General features: G+C 41.0%; 1 protein-coding gene across 1 annotated transcript in view; it reads right to left on the bottom strand.

Annotated features, from left to right (window-relative positions):
* Positions 1 to 15,817, bottom strand: part of LOC139408362 (3',5'-cyclic-AMP phosphodiesterase 4D-like) — a 302,623-nt gene extending 286,806 nt beyond the window's left edge. The window contains exon 1 of the mRNA XM_071152145.1: positions 15,756 to 15,817. The gene's annotated coding sequence lies outside the window, so the exon portion shown is untranslated. The remainder of the gene's footprint in view (positions 1 to 15,755) is intronic.
* Between the last annotated feature and the right edge of the window lie 3,284 nt (positions 15,818 to 19,101).

Raw genomic sequence — 19,101 nt, 5'->3', positions numbered from 1 at the left:
TCTATCACAGTGCCATCCGTTTTGTCACCAAAGCCCCATATACTACCCACCACTGCGACCTGTACGCTCTCGTTGGCTGGCCCTCGCTTCATACTCGTCACCAAACCCACTGGGGAGTTAAGATGTTAGAACAGGGGTGTTTGTTAAGCAAATTCAATGAATTGTTCCCTCACCCTCCATAGGCTTGTTCTCAGGCTGCACCTGTACATAGTCCATCTATAATTTAGCCCAAACAACTACCTCTCCCCCTACTGTATTTATTTAGCTCTGCTATTCACATTCCTCCACTGCAAATTTACCATTCCAGTGTTTTACTTGCTATATTGTATTTACTTCACCACCATGGCCTTTTTTTGCCTTTACCTCCCTTATCTCACCTCATTTGCTCACATTGTATATAAACTTATTTTTCTACTGTATTATTGACTGTATGTTTGTTTTACTCCATGTGTAACTCTGTGTTGTTGTATGTGTGGAACCGCTTTGCTTTATCTTGGCCAGGTCGCAATTGTAAATGAGAACTTGTTCTCAACTTGCCTACCTGGTTAAATAAAGGTGAAATCCAAAAAAAATTACAGGAAGCTTGCAGTACATGCAAATCTTCTGCAAGACGTCGAAGCAGTTGCCACAGCACCAAAGAACATTGCCACAGCGCCAAAGCCTGCTAAACCAGCTGCCATTACCCAATACAAGAAGAGATATACCAGCTGAAGAACATTCTGGAACCTGCCTGGAACATTCAACCAACACAACATCCATATTCAGTTAGACTGATGTTGTAGTATAATATAGAATGCGTAGTATGCTCAGAACTGCATTGTGGTATAGATATTGCTAGCTGTTGTACATATGTATCTAATGGTGTTTTATATAATATTTTTGACAAGTGTACTGACAAGTGACTAAATTATTCTAGCTACATCAGAAGCCAATAAAGTGTTAAATTCAACTTCTGGATCAATTGATTGTGATATTCATTAAATGTATTTGTATAAACTAGCTTCAATTTTACTGCTAAAACAAATTATACAGAGAGTTAGTGTATCACTTAAACTTTATTTTGTTGGCAATTAAACATGTCTCAATAAACCGGTAGATGAGTCTGACAATATAGCAAATACACTGAACTAAATATAAAAGCAACATGTAAAGTGTTCCCATGTTTCATGAGCTGAAATAAAAGATCACAGAAACATTCCATACTCACAAAAAAGCTTATTTCTCTCAAATTTTGTGCACAAATTTGTTAACATCCCTGTTAGTGAGCATTTCTCCTTTTCCAAGATAATCTATCCACCTGACAGGTGTGGCATATCAACAAGCTGATTAAACAGCACGATCATTACACAGGTGCACCTTGTGCCGGGGACAATAAATGGCAGTGTTGTGAGACCACATATTAAGTGTCTCAGTGATGGATACAATTGTACTCGGTTTTGACTCTGTCTGGGACAGTGAGGACTACTAATTTCTTCCCGAGACCAGTGGAGGAAAAAACTGCTAATTATCTGCTTCCATTTTGTCAGCGCATAAAACCGTTTCGTCAGGTCAAATATATACACTCCTTTGTTGAAACATCAATATCTTAACAGACATGTTTGCACAGTGGCGAACCTACAGGCCTTCAGTGTGTGACAGGTTTGTGATTCTGAAAGGACAGCAACCATAATACCACTGCACTCATGCCGGAGAGTGCACTTTTTGTAAAACACAAAGGGCCAGTAGTGTAGTGGAGGGTATATGGAGGTATAAACCGTATACCCACTTTTTGCTTATACTCACTTCTTAAGCCCTATTGATGCGTATCAAAGTAGTGTAGTGGAGGTATACGACATATCAAGAATGTAGTACAATAGAGAAATGTAGTACAATAGAGAAATCACACACAAAGTAGCCTACACAATAGCAAAGCATGTGAAATATATTCACATGCTTGCTGCACACACAGCCTAGTTTCAACCGAATATAATCTCCAGTAGGCAAGAGTGTGCAGCTCTCAACTGGTTTTGGCATGGAGCAGCTCACAGATGAATGACATTGGTAGCCGGAGGGTAGGAAAGATGTTTCACCTTATGATATCTACCAGTAAATGTTATCTAAGGCAACAATGGGTACGCAAACTAGGTATTGATAAAATGTAGTAGAAAGTGTTGGTTAGTAGGCTATTTGTGATGCGCAATTGTCATGCTATGTTTGCATCAGGATGGGTCTGTTTGCATACATGGATGGGCCGGGGTGGACACCGGCCTAAACACTGGGTAGCCAGGCCCTGACAGACCCACCCAATCAGAATGATGTGGTTTAAGCATTGTTGTGGACTTAGACCATCACATATTTGTCTTTTTTTTTTTCTATGAAAAAAAGGTGTGATTGTGAGAGTGAAAATCTGAAAAATATATTGGTAAAACACTTTTTTTTTTTTAAACATTGAGAAACAGGATTTTTCACACAGGGTGCCGTTCCTTCACTGAACGGGCTGTTTGGGAACTTTTTGGGAAACTTAAAGTACACCCAATTCTACAGGCACCACTACACCCAATTCTACAGGCACCACTACACCCAATTCTACAGGCACCACTACACCCAATTCTACAGGCACCACTACACCCAATTCTACAGGCACCACTACACCACTGCATAGGGCCGATGGAAAGACAGCAGTCACACACAGCGTGACGTTAAATCACCACTGCATAGGGCCGATGGAAAGACAGCAGTCACACACAGCGTGACGTTAAAGGATAAACAGTCCATAAACTCTGACATAATAAGCCAGAAGGTCTAAATAATAAGAATACAAAAACATAACCATTAAGCATTTCCCAATTGAAATGTACAACTATTACTTCTCATTGCAAAAAACATTTCACGTTTAGCACACAAAGTAACAGGTGACATAAAGTTTCAAGTGGAACTGACAGTGTTTTAACTACTTTGCAGACATGAAACAGACAGACAATCATAATATCAATAAAAAAAATATCAAATTCCCAGTTTATGCTACAAAACCAACTCTATAAGAGGTTTTAAAAATAGGTTCTGTTTGACTCAACGTTCCATGACGTACACTAAGGCATTTGGGGCAGAATAGATGGATGCAGTTCAATGCATGATTCATACACTGCTCAAAAAAATAAAGAGAACACTAAAATAACACATCGTAGATCTGAATGAATGAAATATTCTTATTAAATATTTTTTCTTTACATAGTTGAATGTGCTGACAACAAAATCACACACAAATTATCAATGGAAATCAAATTTATCAACCCATGGAGGTCTGGATTTGGAGTCACACTCAAAATGAAAGTGGAAAACCACACTACAGGCTGATCCAACTTTGATGTAATGTCCTTAAAACAAGTCAAAATGAGGCTCAGTAGTGTGTGTGGCCTCCACGTGCCTGTATGACCTCCCTACAACGCCTGGGCATGCTCCTGATGAGGTGGCGGATCGTCTCCTGAGGGATCTCCTCCCAGACCTGGACTAAAGCATCCGCCAACTCCTGGACAGTTTGTGGTGCAACGTGGCGTTGGTGGATGGAGCGAGACATGATGTCCCAGATGTGCTCAATTGGATTCAGGTCTGGGGAACGGCGGGCCAGTCCATAGCATCAATGCCTTCCTCTTGCAGGAACTGCTGACACACTCCAGCCATATGAGGTCTAGCATTGTCTTGCATTAGGAGGAACCCAGGGCCAACCGCACCAGCATATGGTCTCACAAGGGGTCTGAGGATCTCATCTCGTTACCTAATGGCAGTCAGGCTACCTCTGGCGAGCACATGGAGTGCTGTGCGGCCTCCCAAAGAAATGCCACCCCACACCATGACTGACCCACCACCAAACCGGTCATGCTGGAGGATGTTGCAGGCAGCAGAACGTTCTCCACGGCGTCTCCAGACTGTCACGTCTGTCACATGTGCTCAGTGTGAACCTGCTTTCATCTGTGAAGAGCACAGGGCGCCAGTGGCGAATTTGCCAATCTTGGTGTTCTCTGGCAAATGCGAAACGTCCTGCACGGTGTTGGGCTGTAAGCACAACCCCCACCTGTGGACGTCGGGCCCTCATACCACCCTCATGGAGTCTGTTTCTGACCGTTTGAGCAGACACATGCACATTTGTGGCCTGCTGGAGGTCATTTTGCAGGGCTCTGGCAGAGCTCCTCCTGCTCCTCCTTGCACAAAGGCGGAGGTAGCGGTCCTGCTGCTGGGTTGTTGCCTTTCTACGGCCTCCTCCACGTCTCCTGATGTACTGGCATGTCTCCTGGTAGCGCCTCCATGCTCTGGACACTACGCTGACAGACACAGCAAACCTTCTTGCCACAGCTCTCATTGATGTGCCAACCTGGATGAGCTGCACTACCTGAGCCACTTGTGTGGGTTGTAGACTCCGTCTCATGCTACCACTAGAGTGAAAGCACCGCCAGCATTCAAAAGTGACCAAAACATCAGCCAGGAAGCATAGGAACTGAGAAGTGGTCTGTGGTCCCCATCTGCAGAACCACTCCTTTATTGGGGGTGTCTTGCTAATTGCCTATAATTTCCACCTGTTGTCTATTCCATTTGCACAACAGCATGTGAAATGTATTGTCAATCAGTGTTGCTTCCTATGTGGACAGTTTGATTTCACAGAAGTGTGATTGACTTGGAGTTACATTGTGTTGTTTAAGTGTTCCCTTTATTTTTTTGAGCAGTGTATAATTCATTAATACATTTCTTGGTAGTCCAAAAATATTGCTATCAGGTTGTAAATCACAGTACATTGTTTGCTGCCTCCATTCGGGATGCACTGTTTCAGTTTCAATGACTCAATATTCTCGACAAAAACGGATAAATGTAACTAAGGCTGGGAATGTCAATACAATCAAACTAGCAAGGGAAATGATCACAAGTCAGTCATAACGTGGCTAATAGGCTAGCATTTCTATTTATGTAGCAAACTAACAACACAGAGCCTAACTTCAGTTTTTCAAAGACTATTATCCAGTTAGCAAATCTCTTGCGTTCGCAAATTCACTCTGGCCATCTACCTCATTTCAGAGCACTCTCGTCTGAGTGTGCCAGAGCGCAGAACAATTAGGAATTTATGAATGCACAACACCTGAATATGACCGGTATCAGTAAACGTAGGCAAAAAAAGTAAGTTAGTCAAACGCTCTAGATAACATGTAAACAGCCTAGCCAGCTCTGCTACGGCGAGTAACATTTTCAGGGTGAGTTGTTCTCTCATTTGTGTCTGGAAGTTGCAAGATAGCTAACTTTAGCCAGTTAGCTTCGGTGATTGGTTGGCAAAAATTCCCCATCATTTATCAGTGCAATTTTGACGGACAACTAGCTGAAAAAGTTTGAGAGGGTTTATCTAATGTTCCTTTGTTAAATTAAAGCTCATCTTGCTCTAGCTAGCATTAGTTGTTGAGCTTGTTGATGTTCATAACTGAGGGAGAGAGAGCCTACCTTCTCATGGTTGTTTGATCAATATGGCTGTAAAGTTCCCAAATGTAAGAAGACTCCCGTGGTGTTTTAACATACTGTATTTGCAGAAATCCATTCAGGTGTATTTTGTGGCTTTTGGAGAATATGTTCTAAAGATCTTAAGTTGTGCTGTTGCTACTGCTTGTAAACACACAGTTCAGATCAAAGTGGATGATAGCAGACCCATGTTGCAAATGGCTTGTTTGTATAAAGGCCTACTGTAGCTCTGATTGGATATAGAGCACCGATCTGTGTAGACTCCGGTCCTAGACAAGATAAATGTTTTTTACTGCAGTGTCTATTAACTGTCAAAATGCACGGCTGCTTTCCCACTCTATATTGCTATAGAATTTTCACAAATGCCTATAGTATACATAATTCCCGAACATTATAAGAATTTATGAAAACGTGAAAATCATCAAAACTATGAAATAACATATATGGAATCATGTAGTAACCAAAAAAATGTTAACAAATCAAAATATATTTTATATTTGAGATTCTTTAAATAGCCACCCTTTGCCTTGACAGCTTTGCACACTCTTGGTATTCTCTCAACCAGCTTCATGAGGTAGTCACCTGGAAGGCATTTAAATTAACAGGTGTGCCTTCTTAAAAGTTAATTTGTGGAATTTCTTTCCTTCTTAATGCGTTTGACAAGTTAGAGGGTATACATAAGATAGCCTTATTTGGTAAAAGACCAAGTCCATATTATGGCATGAGCAGCTCAAATAAGCAAAGAGAAACAAGAGTCCATCATTACTTTAATACATGACGGTCAGTCAATACTAAAAATGTCAAGAACTTTGAAAGTTTCTTTAAGTGCAGTCGCAAAAACCATAAAGCTCTATGATATGAGGACTGCCACAGGAATGGAAGACCCAAAGTTACCTCTGCTGCAGAGTATAAGTTCATTAGAGTTACCAACCTCAGAACTTGCAGCCCAAATAAATGCTACAAAGTTCAAGTTTCAGACACATCTCAACATCAACTGTTCAGAGGAAACAAGTGCCCCTTTAACCTTATTAGGTCATACATTCAGGGCATCAATGCAGTCTCATAGTCTCGTCTGTGTTGCTATAAGCCAGTGTTTCCCAAACTCGGTTCCAAACCATATTCATTATCTTCAGCACCAGTGTCTACATCAGGGCTTTCCAACCCTTTGCCTGGAGAGCTACAGGTTTCGCTACAACATAAAAACAATGACTGTCCTGGAGTTAAAAGGACAACAAGAAAAGGTCCTAAAATGAGGGGGTAATTTCCAAAAACTACAAGAGTCGCCTTGATGCAGAGAGCCAGCAAACTCCTTCTCCCTGGCTGGAAACTTTTATAGTTTTCAAATTCAGCAACAATAAGCATGATGTGGCACCATTTGCTCGCTGACACCATAACAGGGTTGACAAACACCTAATTTGCCTCTTTCTGACCACTTCTTAATCCACAAAACCCAACTAAAGAAACATGCGCTTTGAGGGGTCATGTTTTATGCAAAGAGTCCCTCTTCCTCAAAGAAATAGGACAGCCAGCCTTGCATTTTCACCCTCCATTTTGTCCAGCACACTGAAACAACGTTCCCAGAGGAAAAGCTCAACATTTAATTATGCAACACATTTGAATTCTCCAGCAAGGCAAACTGTACACAAAGAGTGTGACTCATCAAACAGCTAATGATGTGTGAGGTGAAAAAGACTGCATCTGGAAAGTGATATGGATGGTAGTGCTGCTGAATAGGGCTAGAAGATTATTACTGTGGAAGAAAAAACAAGGTAATACAAAGTCTGTGTGTGTGTGGTGTGTGGTGTGGTGTGTGTGTGTGTGTGTGGTGTGTGGTGTGTGTGTCTGGGGTTGTTAACTGAACCATGCTTGCATCATGAGCAGCGTTGCCCGAGACCTAAAAAACTTGCCTTAGCCACCCCAGGCTTTAGCTCAATGTGCTGCTAACACAGTCTTGTGGAGCGCAGACAACCTGGGTTCAAGCCCAACAGTCGGATAAAGTCAGTCGGGAACATTAACAACCACCCTGAATGACTTCTCACCCGAGAACTGAGTTAGCCTACAGTATATCCAGTCACTGTGGTAAAAGATCGTCACCATTGAGGCAGAGCAGATGTGTCATACAGTAGGAATTCTATAACATCATCTCCTTCCCCTGTTGGATATGAATTATATATGAGGTGTGCTTGGGGCCAGTGCTGTGACACATAGTTATGATCTATGTTGGGTAACCCCTATGGGAACACGGCACACAAATCTACCTCCACTCATTACATGCAAGTTGAGAGTGAATACACACTCAATCACAGGGATCCAACAGGTTAATTCACAGAGAAGGTAAATATTAATGACCCAATAGGGATTGTGTATGTGACCAATACAATTTTATTTTCTGGTAATATTCTATGGTCGGGTATAAGATTGAAGTCAGAAGTTTACATACATCTTAGCCAAATACATTTAAACTCAGTTTTTCACAATTCCTGACATTTAATCCTAGTAAAAATGCCCTGTCTTAGGTCAGTTTTAAGAATGTGAAATAATGTGAAATGTCAGAATAATAGTAGAGAGAATGATTTAGTTCAGCTTTTATTTCTTTCATCACATTCCCAGTGGGTCAGAGGTTTACATACACTCAATTAGTACTTGGTAGCATTGCCTTTAAATTGTTTAACTTCTGTCAAACATTTCGGGTAGCCTTCCACAAGCTTCCCACAATAAGTTAGGTGAATTTTGGCCCGTTCCAACTGACCGAGCTGGTGTAAGTTGCTCGCACATGCTTTTTCAATTCTTCCCACAAATTTTCTGTAGGGTTGAGGTCGGGGCTTTGTGTTGGCCCCTCCAATACCTTGACTTTGTTGTCCTAAAGCCATTTAGCTTAACTTTGGAAGTATTCTTGGGGTCATTGTCCATTTGGAAGATCCATTTGCAACCAAGCTTTAACTTCCTGACTGATGTCTTGAGATGTTGCTTCAATATATCCACATAATGTTCCATCTTCATGATGCCATCTATTTTGTGAAGTGCACCAGTCCCTCTTGGAGCAAAGCACCCCCACAACATGATGCTGCTGTGGTCTCTTCATTCTTTCCCGAGCTATATGAATAATAATAATTTCCATAGGGCTAACAATGACCTGATTCATGAAGTAGGTTGATGGGCACATACTGTACAGTACAGTTTGCCAAGAGACAAGAACGGCAAATACTGCCAGGAAGCCTCGATCCTTACAGAATAAGCTTCAACTTTTTCCCTATGTGACCATAGAGAGATTACACTTCCCATGAAGACATGGACCTATTGTTACGACATACAAAAAAAGCTTAATCATAGCAACCCCGTCTGCAGTCAAATGTAAATTCGTGTCAATGCCTATATTCAAAATGGCTACAGCTCACTTCTCTTTGCTCAACATGCTAGTGATTTTCTTCCTGAGCGTGGCCCAAATGTACAGCCCAGGAGGAGGGCATTGTGGGCTTTTCATGGAATGATAGCAGGGGTAAGGGTGGGCTTTTCATGGAATGACAGCAGGGGGACATTGATTGGGAACAACAGGAGGGCGAATGATTTTCCATCTTTCCTCTAAATGTAACCACAGTAACAAAAAGAGTGTGTGTGTGTGTGTGTGTGTGTGTGTGTGGTTGCCTATGTGTGTGTGAGAACTGTTCAAGGTTGGTCTGACCAATCGGAATCTATGGTTCAAGATTGTTTTGATCACGCGGACTGGAAAATGTTCCGGGTTGCCCCTGAGAATAGTGTTGACGTGTACACTGACTTGGTGACAGAGTTCATCAGGAAGTGCATAGAGGATGTTGTTCCCACGGTGACGGTTACAACCTATCCAAACCAAAAACCGTGGATAGATGGCAGCATTCACGCAAAACTGAAAAGCAAACCACCGCATTTAACCACGGCAAGGTGACTGGGAATATGAATGTGTACAAACAGACCAGCAATGACCTCCGTAAAGCAATCAAAGAGGAAAAACAACAGTACGAGGACAAAGTGGAGTTGCAATTCAACGGCTCAGACACAAAGGCACATGTGGCAGGTACTCCAGACAATCACAGACTATAAAGGGAAAGCCAGACATGTCACAGACTCCAACGCCTCGCTCCCGGACAAGATAAAAACACTCTCTATGACCACTTAGAGGAAAACACTGAGCCGCAGACAACTAAATCACTATCACCCCATTGCACTCACTTCTGTCATCATGAAGTGTTTTGAGAGGCTAATTAAGGATCATATCACCTCGAACTTACACGACACCCTAGACCCACTACGATTGGCATACCTCCCCGACTTCCTGATGGGCGGACCCCAGGTGGTGAAGGTAGGCAACAGCACCTCCACCACGCTGATCCTCAACACAGGGGCCCCGCAGGGGTGTGTGCTCAGCCCCCTCCTGTCCTTCCTGTTTACCCATGACTGCGTGGCCACCCCCTGGTACGGCACTTACACTATCCGCATCGGCAGGGCACTCCTGAGGGTGGTGCGGTCAGCCCAACGCATCACCGGGGGCACACTGCCAGCACCCGGTGTCACAGGAAGGCCAAGAAGATCATCAATGCCCTCAGTCACCCAAGCCACAGCCTGTTCACCCCACTACCATCTAGAAGGCGGAGATCAAAGCTGGGACGGAGAGACTGAAAACAGGTTCTATCTCCAGGCCATCAGACTGTTCAATTGTCGCCACTAGTCGGCCTCCGTCCAACACCCTGCCCCTTATAGTCATAGAACACTGGTCACTTTTAATAATGTTTACATACTGTTTTACCCATTTCATATGTACTGTGAGCTCCAATAGTATTGGGATAGAGACACATTTGTTGTTGTTTTGGGTCTTTACTCCAGCACTTTGGATTTGAAATTATACAATGACTGAGGTTAAAGTGCAGACTGCCCTTATGAAAAAATATTGCAGTTAGATGGCAGTATAACTGCAGTACACTGAAATACCTGCATCCAAAATACCAGTAACAGTCAGCTTTAATTTGAGAGTATTTTCATCTATATCAGGTGAATCGTTTAGATATTACAGCACTCTTTGTACATAGTCCCACACATTTTAGGGGACCAAAAGTATTGGGACAAATTCACTTATGTGTTCATTAAAGTAGTCAAAAGCTTAGTATTTGGTCCCACATTGTTATGTAATAACGGAGCTGTGAGTCCGGAAGCAGGTGCAGGTGAAACATTTAACAAAACCAGTAACGAGACAATTCCATAAGGCTACACTCTGGTAAACAAGAGCAATACCAACTGGTGAGAACACAAGGGAGTGACATATAAAGGGGAGGAAATTATGAAGGTAATGAAGTCCAGGTGTAATGATTAACAGGTGCGTGTAATGATGAGTGCCAGGTGTGCGTAATGATGAATCCCAGAACCGGTGGTTAGTATTCTGACGACGTCGTACGCCGGAGGGGAAGAGCAGGAGAAGATGTGAGATGCTAGCCTGCAGTGATTACATCAAACTTGTGACTCTACAAACTTGATGGATGCGTTTGCTGTTTGTTTTGGTTGTGTTTCAGATTATTTTGTACCCAATAGAAATTATTGGAGTCACTTTTATTATGGAAGAATAAAATATGTTTCTGAACACTTCTACATTAATGTGGATGCTACCATAATTACGGATAGTCTTGAATGAATCGTGAATAATGATGAGTGAGAAAGTAACAGAAGTATGCTAACCTCTCACCATTACAATAGCAGGGGAGGTTAGCATTTTTGGGTGGGTATGACATTTGTGCATCTAACTTTCTCACTCATCATTATTCATGATTAATTTAGGACTATCCATAACCATGGTAGCATCCACATGACTGTAGACGTGTTTAGTAACATATTATATTCTTATTTACAATAAAAGTGACTCCAAAATGACTAATTTATATTGTTACAGAGTTTAATGGCTGTGATAGGAGAAAACTGAGGATGGATCAACAACATTATAGTAACTCCACAATACTAACCTAATTGACAGAGTGAAAAGAAGGAAGCCTGTACAGAAAAACAAAAATTCCAAAACATGCATCCTGTTTGCAACAAGGCACTAAAGTAATAATGAAAGAAATGTGGCATAGCAATTCACTTTTTTTCCTGAATACAAAGTGTTATGTCTGGTGCAATGCCAATACAACACATTACTGAGTACCACTCTCTCATTATTTTCAAGTATATTCGTGGCTGCATCATGTTATGGGTATGCTTGTAATTGTTAAGAACTGGGGAGTTTCTCAGGATAAAAAGAAACGGAATGGAGGATGGCAAAATCCTAGAGAAAAACCTTGTTCAGTCTTCTTTCCACCAGACACTGGAAGATGAATTCACCTTTAAGCAGGACAATAACCTAAAAGACAAGGCCTCATCTACAGTGAAGTTGCTTACGAAGAAGACTGTGAATGTTCCTGAGTGGACGAGTTACAGTTTTGACTTAAATCTACTTGAAAATCTATGGCAAGACCTGAAAATAGTTGTCTAGCAATGATCAACAACCAATTTGACAGAATATTTTAAATAATAATTGGCAAATGTTGCACAATCCAGGTATGGAAAGCTCTTAGACTTGCCCAGAAAGACTCAGCTGTAATCGCTGCCAAAGGTGCTTCTACAATGTATTGACTCAGGGATGGGAATACTTAAGTAAATGAGATATTTCTGTATTTAATTTAATGCATTTGCAAAGGTTTATAAAAACATGTTTTCACTTTGTCATTATGGGATATTTAATCCATTTAGAATTCAGGCAGTAACACATCAAAATGTGGAATAAATCAAGGGGTATGAATACTTTCTGAAGGCACTGTATTTATATTCCAGACTCTGACATTGCTCGTTCTGATATTTCTGTATTTTAATTTTTTGGATGTGTTATTTTGTTATGCTAGGTGTTACTGTTGGATCTAGAAAAACAGGCATTTAGCTGCACCTGTGAAAACATCCTCAAATATGTGTATGCCGACCAATACAATTTGATTTGTACACTGACATCCTCACACACCCCACAATCCATCAAAACTCCCATCCAACAACAAACTCCGGGGGCTGACCTTTTCAGATGAGACTGCCAGAGAGATACTAACAAAACACAGCACTCCATCTTCTTTCTTTACGAGAAACCATGGAGTAATTGTTAATGAATGGGAATCATAGATCACTATTCCCATCTCATCTCCAGTTTCTCTCCAGACACTATCAATTCCTGAATATAAACAATGGCAAAGGTTTAGGAACGATGAAGTATGCTAGAAATGGCACACTACAAGTGTCATTCATCAGTATTCTCATGTATTCTCAGAAATATGAATAACATGAGACTATGCTCACATCTACGTGGCACCGTTTCTAGACCAACGGTATCATACAACTGAATCTAAATGAAGTCGCTGACCCAAAGAGTATTTGGCATGAGAGGTCCTGATTGTCTTTGGATGTGTCTTAAATGGCACCCTATTCCCAGTATAGTGCACTACTTTTGACCAGGGCCCACAAGGTGGTACACTATAAGTGGTACACTATGTAGGAAACACTGTTCCCTCTAAACTGGTCGATCTCCAAGGCATTCCTAGTCGATCGCCAAACATTTATGTAAAAAAAAAAAAACATTGATAAAGCCTTGTGTTCCTATTTATTCGACTCGAGCTGTTGGCGGGAAAGTGCACCCGATTCAGATGCCCTACACGCTGGGTAGGCGAAAACTTCTGCCTTCCCGGCGGGCCCAGAGAGCAAATCAAGTACACTGTAGGCCTAACGCAGGCCAAACGGATGGCTCAGATTACCGTGTCTGCAGTAATGTAGCAGGCATTAAAGAAAGCTACAGCAAAGTTGGTACTGTGAGATTTCAAAACGTTTAAAACCATGACTAGAGCGAGACTGTCAACGAATACAGCAAAGAGCTGTTGTTTAAGTTCTTACTCAGCACTGTCAACACTTTGTATTCAATACTTTTATAAGCCATAAAATGTAAGTTCTTCCTATTTCCACTCAGTGCTACAACAAGCACTGCAGCAGTAATGAATGAGTAGGAAAGTGTATCTATATGCTTGCGTTGTTATTATTAACGGCTTGGGTCTTTTTTAATATCGAGGAATATTTCACTTTCTCTGTTCATAGGAATAACAACATGAATTTGTGCATGATGCAGAAATAATGTTGTGCGACTTGAGTTTTGCCATTAGATGGAAGACAGGGTCCCTTTTAGGTCAGTATCAGCAGAGGAAAGGGAGAGCGGAGGGATGTTGAGATGCTGCTCTCACCCTCCGCTGAGACGGACAATCAGATGCCAAGTAAAATAAAAATAAAAAGCTAATTATTTAAATGTATGCTCACTCAGCTGTGCCTCACAAGTAATACAACAACAGATCTATTACCAGTGTGATCATATAGCCTACCTCAAAATGGCTCGAACAACAATGAATTGGCAGGGTAATTCAAGCAAAGATAATATACAGTCATAATTTATTGGGCCTATAGCTTATTGTACATACCTCATTGCTGCAGTACTGTATTTAATTGGTTAATGTTGCATTGGCTTACGTTTTTGAAGTCATGTTTTTGAAGTCATGTTTTTGAAGTCATGTTTTTGAAGTCATTTGAAAATCTGAGCGGTAGATCTCGGTTAGCACTTTGACTCAGAAAGTGATCTTGACTCAGAAAGTGATCTTGACTCAGAAAGTGATCTTGACTCAGAAAGTGATCTTGACTCAGAAAGTGATCTTAACTCAGAAAGTGATCTTGACTCAGAAAAGGTTGGGGACCACTGTTCTAGAGTTTTCCCTGTTAACACTATCAACGTTCCCCTTTACTGTGGCAACTGTGATCGAATCAACGCAATTTTAGCCACTTTTAATGCAACATACCAAAACTAACTGAACTATGCAAGATACTTTGTTAACATTTGAGCTGACACTCTTATCCAGAGCAACTTACAGGAGCAATTAGGGTTAAGTGCCTTGCTCAAGGGCACATTGGCAGATTTTTCACCTAATTGGTTCAGAGATTCGAACCAGCAACCTTTCAGTTACTGGCCCAATGATCTTAACTGCTAGGCTACTTGCTGTCCCTGTTGTTGGCAGAACGCATCGGTGTAGGTTTCTATTGCATTGACACGCACGACTCAGCCCGTATTCTACACAGACCTGTGCAACATAAACAATTAGAGCTGCAGTAGGCCTATAAGCAAATAGACCATTGCAATGTATGGATCTGTGCCATTTACTTTGAACTGGACTGTGTTTACAGCATAAGCGGTCATGAGTAGATGTGATTGTTTTGAAATCATAGCGAGAGCTGCATTTTGTTCATATCCTTTGCTAGTTAGTGAGTTATTAGCTCAGTTATAGATCATTTAGAGTCAGTAATAGGGGAGTGATTGCTTCCTACAAGAGCAGAAAAGTATACATTTCTATACTGAAAAGAGAGTCAGGTAAAGAGATTTTGTTTTGTCTCACACACCCACAAAATAAATGGGTGGATAAACCATAGCTGCAACTATAACTAAGGGAGGGAGAATGATTGCTGTGCCAAGGTGCACATAGCGATCTAGAAATAATTAAAAGGTATATTAACAGTTAGGACTATAACAAAGGTTCTATCTACCTGTGAAACTATATTATGCAGGGAGGAAAACAAGGGCAAATCATTTTTGTGAGGATCTTTTGAAGCTGACACAGACACACAAAGTGTGTGGACATTGAAAGAGCCGACCGTGGCTTGAAGTAGAGAGGTTGCAGTTTTCTGGCTGAAGGACACTGTGTTCTTAAAATCAAAACCCAGTAGTATACGTTTGCATTGATGAGTCACACGTAGACACATCACGCTCAAAGTAAAGCTGATCACATTTAACATGAGTCACCAAAATGCTTTTTGCCTACTGTATGTCATTCACAGGCTTTCAAGGGGCAACTACCATCGTAATTCAGATAAATCGAAATTCAGTTTAATGGTCTTTGTGCTGTCTGAATGGAGAGCAGATTGCATCCACTCTGGGTTAGTGTTCCATGATTGTAAATTACAAAGACCATATGCATTTATACTCACACATATACTGACACACAAAGCCAGACATTTTAAGGAGCACAGATACACACACACACTCAATACTGAAAAGACCACTAAGCTTCCCTGAGTCTCCTTGTCTGACTCTTTCACTGTCTCTCTCTCTCTCTCTCTCTCGCTCATCCACCTGTCTCGTTCTCCCTCTCTCACACAGACATCAATCCACATCCCACGACCCTGCCACCAGACCTTTGTCTCCACATGCAGTCTCCTGTCTCTCTTACCTGCTGGTGTCTGCTGAGGTGATGGCGATGAGCGGGGGGATCCTGAGGGCGAGGCTAGTGGGCCGAGGGATCTGCTCCGTCTCTGGCCTCGGGGCCCAGTCACGCTGCTCCGCCTGCCTAAAGGCCAATGGGGGAAGCTGCAGGTTCCGGCAGGAGAGCCTCCGCACCTGGACAGTCTCCATCTCCACGCCCAGACCTGGCTCTGGAGAGTCATCGTCAGAAACCTACAGGGGACGGGAGAGAGCAGGACCTCCATGAATCATCAATGATCAGGGATCTTATTCAAGGCTATAAAAGAGAAGGTTTGAATCTGGGGCTGTATAATAGGTCTATGTTATGAGGAAATGTGTTAATACAGACTATTCTATTGATTAATATCAGAATGCTAAATATAAGCGAAATAGACAGCAAGGTTTATACAAATCTCCGCTGTTGAAAACTAAATGTTAGTCTAAAAGAAATGTGAGATAATGTCTAGACGCTTTTTATTGTGGAGATCAAGTTTAGAAATGCATTGGCTGGGCTGTGGATTGCGCAGTCAGATGGAACAGACTAAATAGGCATATTAACGTCATAGATTTAGCCGGTGGTAACGTGTGGAATAGACACTGGCTGGAATGCGGTTTGAACCAATCAGAATTGAGGATTAAACCCACCAGGGTGTATGATGATTAATATCAATCAGAATGCTAAACAGAAGATGAGTAAGGTTAATACGTGAAGGTGTTGTGTCTGGACTTCCAGTCCTGTTTCTTATGAGAGTGGTTTTATCTCAGAATACAGATTCAGATTGTATTTTCTGTCAAGTTGTCAGTTTGTTTGGCAAAGTCCAGTAGGTTATCTAATTGTCAGTCAGGGAGGCACAGTACTCTAAATGCAAGATAGATGAAACTCATAATAGATGACTGTTCCTCCCTGCAGTTGATGCAGTATCAAATTAGTATGGTGGCGCTGTCCCAAGGCTGAATTTCAGTTTTGAGCCTGAATTCATTTCCATCTAGGCCAAGAGCCCTACAGGGATTAAATGTCATCTAAAGATGTGATCTTTGGTTCATATTGGATGTACGTGACTTTAATTAATGGGAAGGTTAAACTGAGATGATCCATAGAGGAGCATGTTTGTGCTTCAAATTGTAAAATAAGTGTACCCTGCATTTATACGGTCTACAGTACAAATACAACTAGAACATGTATTTTCTGAAAATCATTGGCGCTACTAGGATGCAGACTGACTCATATTGTAAAGGTAGGCATTCTGGACAGAAAGTCAAGACAGCATCATATCAACCTGCCACAGCATCTTCCAGCAGTATAAACTATGAAGAAGCAATGATAATAAACTATTCTTAATGAATATGACACATTTCTGATTTCATACACCAAGCACAAGCGCACCACTTTACAGTCATGTTCAAATGCATATAAGAAACACAATGGATTTCGCTGTATTTCGCAATCCTCGAAAATAGACTGTTTCTTGTGGAGACATTTTGAGATTCGGGGAAACAAAATGAGGTGAGCACTAACAAGGCAATTTACAGTGCTGGCACAAACGTATACCTCCGGGCTTTGACTGCACAACCATGTGGCCAAATGGTGAAGGGGGAATCCGAGAGCAAGGCCACACAGGTCTGAATGAAGACGTTTTCACATTTCACACAAACAGTGTAATATTATGTGAAGGCTATCAATGGAACATCACCGGTAGGAATGTTCAGTCCATGTTCTACCGGTCCTAGACTATATGAATGCAGCTACCAATACACTGAATCCATTGGACGCAGTTCATCACAGCACACTACGCTTTATTACGGGTCGACAGGTTCAGTACACATCACTGCATTCTATATCAGAAAGCAGGTTGGCCCTCTTTGAAGTCTCGTAGATCCATGCATTGCTCTCTTTTCGTTTCTAAGATTATTTTACAAAAACTCCCTCTGTACCTAACTTCATTAATCACTTTTAGAAGTACAAGTTACCATACACGTTCTCAGGGCTGGCTAACTCTGGAAATTCCTTTGGCCTCCACAGAGTTAGGTAAATCAGCGTTTAGTTTTTTTGAACTCTCTCAAATTGGATGAATTTTTGCCATTTCAGACGGCTGATTAAGGAACTCTCTAATTAAGAATATGTTTGAAGAGTTTCATTCTAAAATGCTGTACAGTATATCTATTTTCGGAAATGTTGGTAAATTAGCTTTTATTGTTTGAAGAACGTATGAAAGAGATTGGTGTTTTTTAAAACTATTTAATCATGGCATAACTTGATGGTTTCATTTCAGAGACAAATAATCATGTTTTATGGAAAATGCTATCACTCACAGAGCACTACACACTCACAGGGCATTAATGTGTATATTTTTGTAATACAGGTCCAATCTGTAAAAGAGACCTTGGTCAAAAAATGTCAAATATTTTGACATTTTTAACAGAGGATTTCAAAACCAAGTTCTGTATATGATTTAGTCAGACGTATATTATATGTCATGTGCTCATATTATGCAACAGTTAAAAATAACTTAATGGGTATCAGAGATCATTAGTAAAGGGTTAATAATGGGTATCAGAGGTCATTAGTAAAGGGTTATTAATGGTACCAGAGATCATTAGTAAAGGGTTATTAATTGGTATCAGAGATCATTAGTAAAGGGTTATTAAAGCTTCTTCGGGATCGGTGTCCCATCCATGGGACAGTTGAGCTAACATAGGCTAATGTGATTAGCATGAGGTTGTAAGCAACAAGAACATTTCCACATCTGATATTGGCAGAAAGCTCAAATTCTTGTTAATCTAATTGCACTGTCCAATTTACAGTAGCTATTACAGTGAAATAATACCATGCTATTGTTTGAGGATAGTGCACAATTTTGAACACGAAAAGTTATTAATAAACAAATTAGGCAAATTTTGGGCAGTCTTGAAACAAAATTTGTAACAGAAATGCAATGGTTCATTGGATCAGTCTAAAACGTTGCATATACACTGCTGTCATCTAGTGGCCAATATCTAAATTGCACCTGGGCTGGAATAATACATTATGGCCTTTCCCTTGCATTTCAAAGATGGTACAAAAAAAATATATAAGAATGGTTGTTTTTTTCTTTGTATTATAATTTACCAGATCTAATGTGTTATATTCTCCTACATGCCTTTCACATTTCCACAAACTTCAAAGTGTTTCCTTTCAAATGGTACCAATAATATGCATATCCTTGCTTCAGGGCCTTAGCTACAGGCAGTTAGATTTGGGTATGTCATTTTAGGCGAAAATTGAAAAAAAGGGGAGGGTCCCTAATGGGTATCAGAGATCATTAGTAAAGGGTTATTTATGGGTATCAGAGATCATT

The sequence above is a fragment of the Oncorhynchus clarkii genome, chromosome 5 (assembly GCF_045791955.1).
Source record: "Oncorhynchus clarkii lewisi isolate Uvic-CL-2024 chromosome 5, UVic_Ocla_1.0, whole genome shotgun sequence".
NCBI classification, from domain to species: Eukaryota; Metazoa; Chordata; class Actinopteri; order Salmoniformes; family Salmonidae; genus Oncorhynchus; species Oncorhynchus clarkii.
This window is presented reverse-complemented; position numbering and strand designations above follow the sequence as displayed.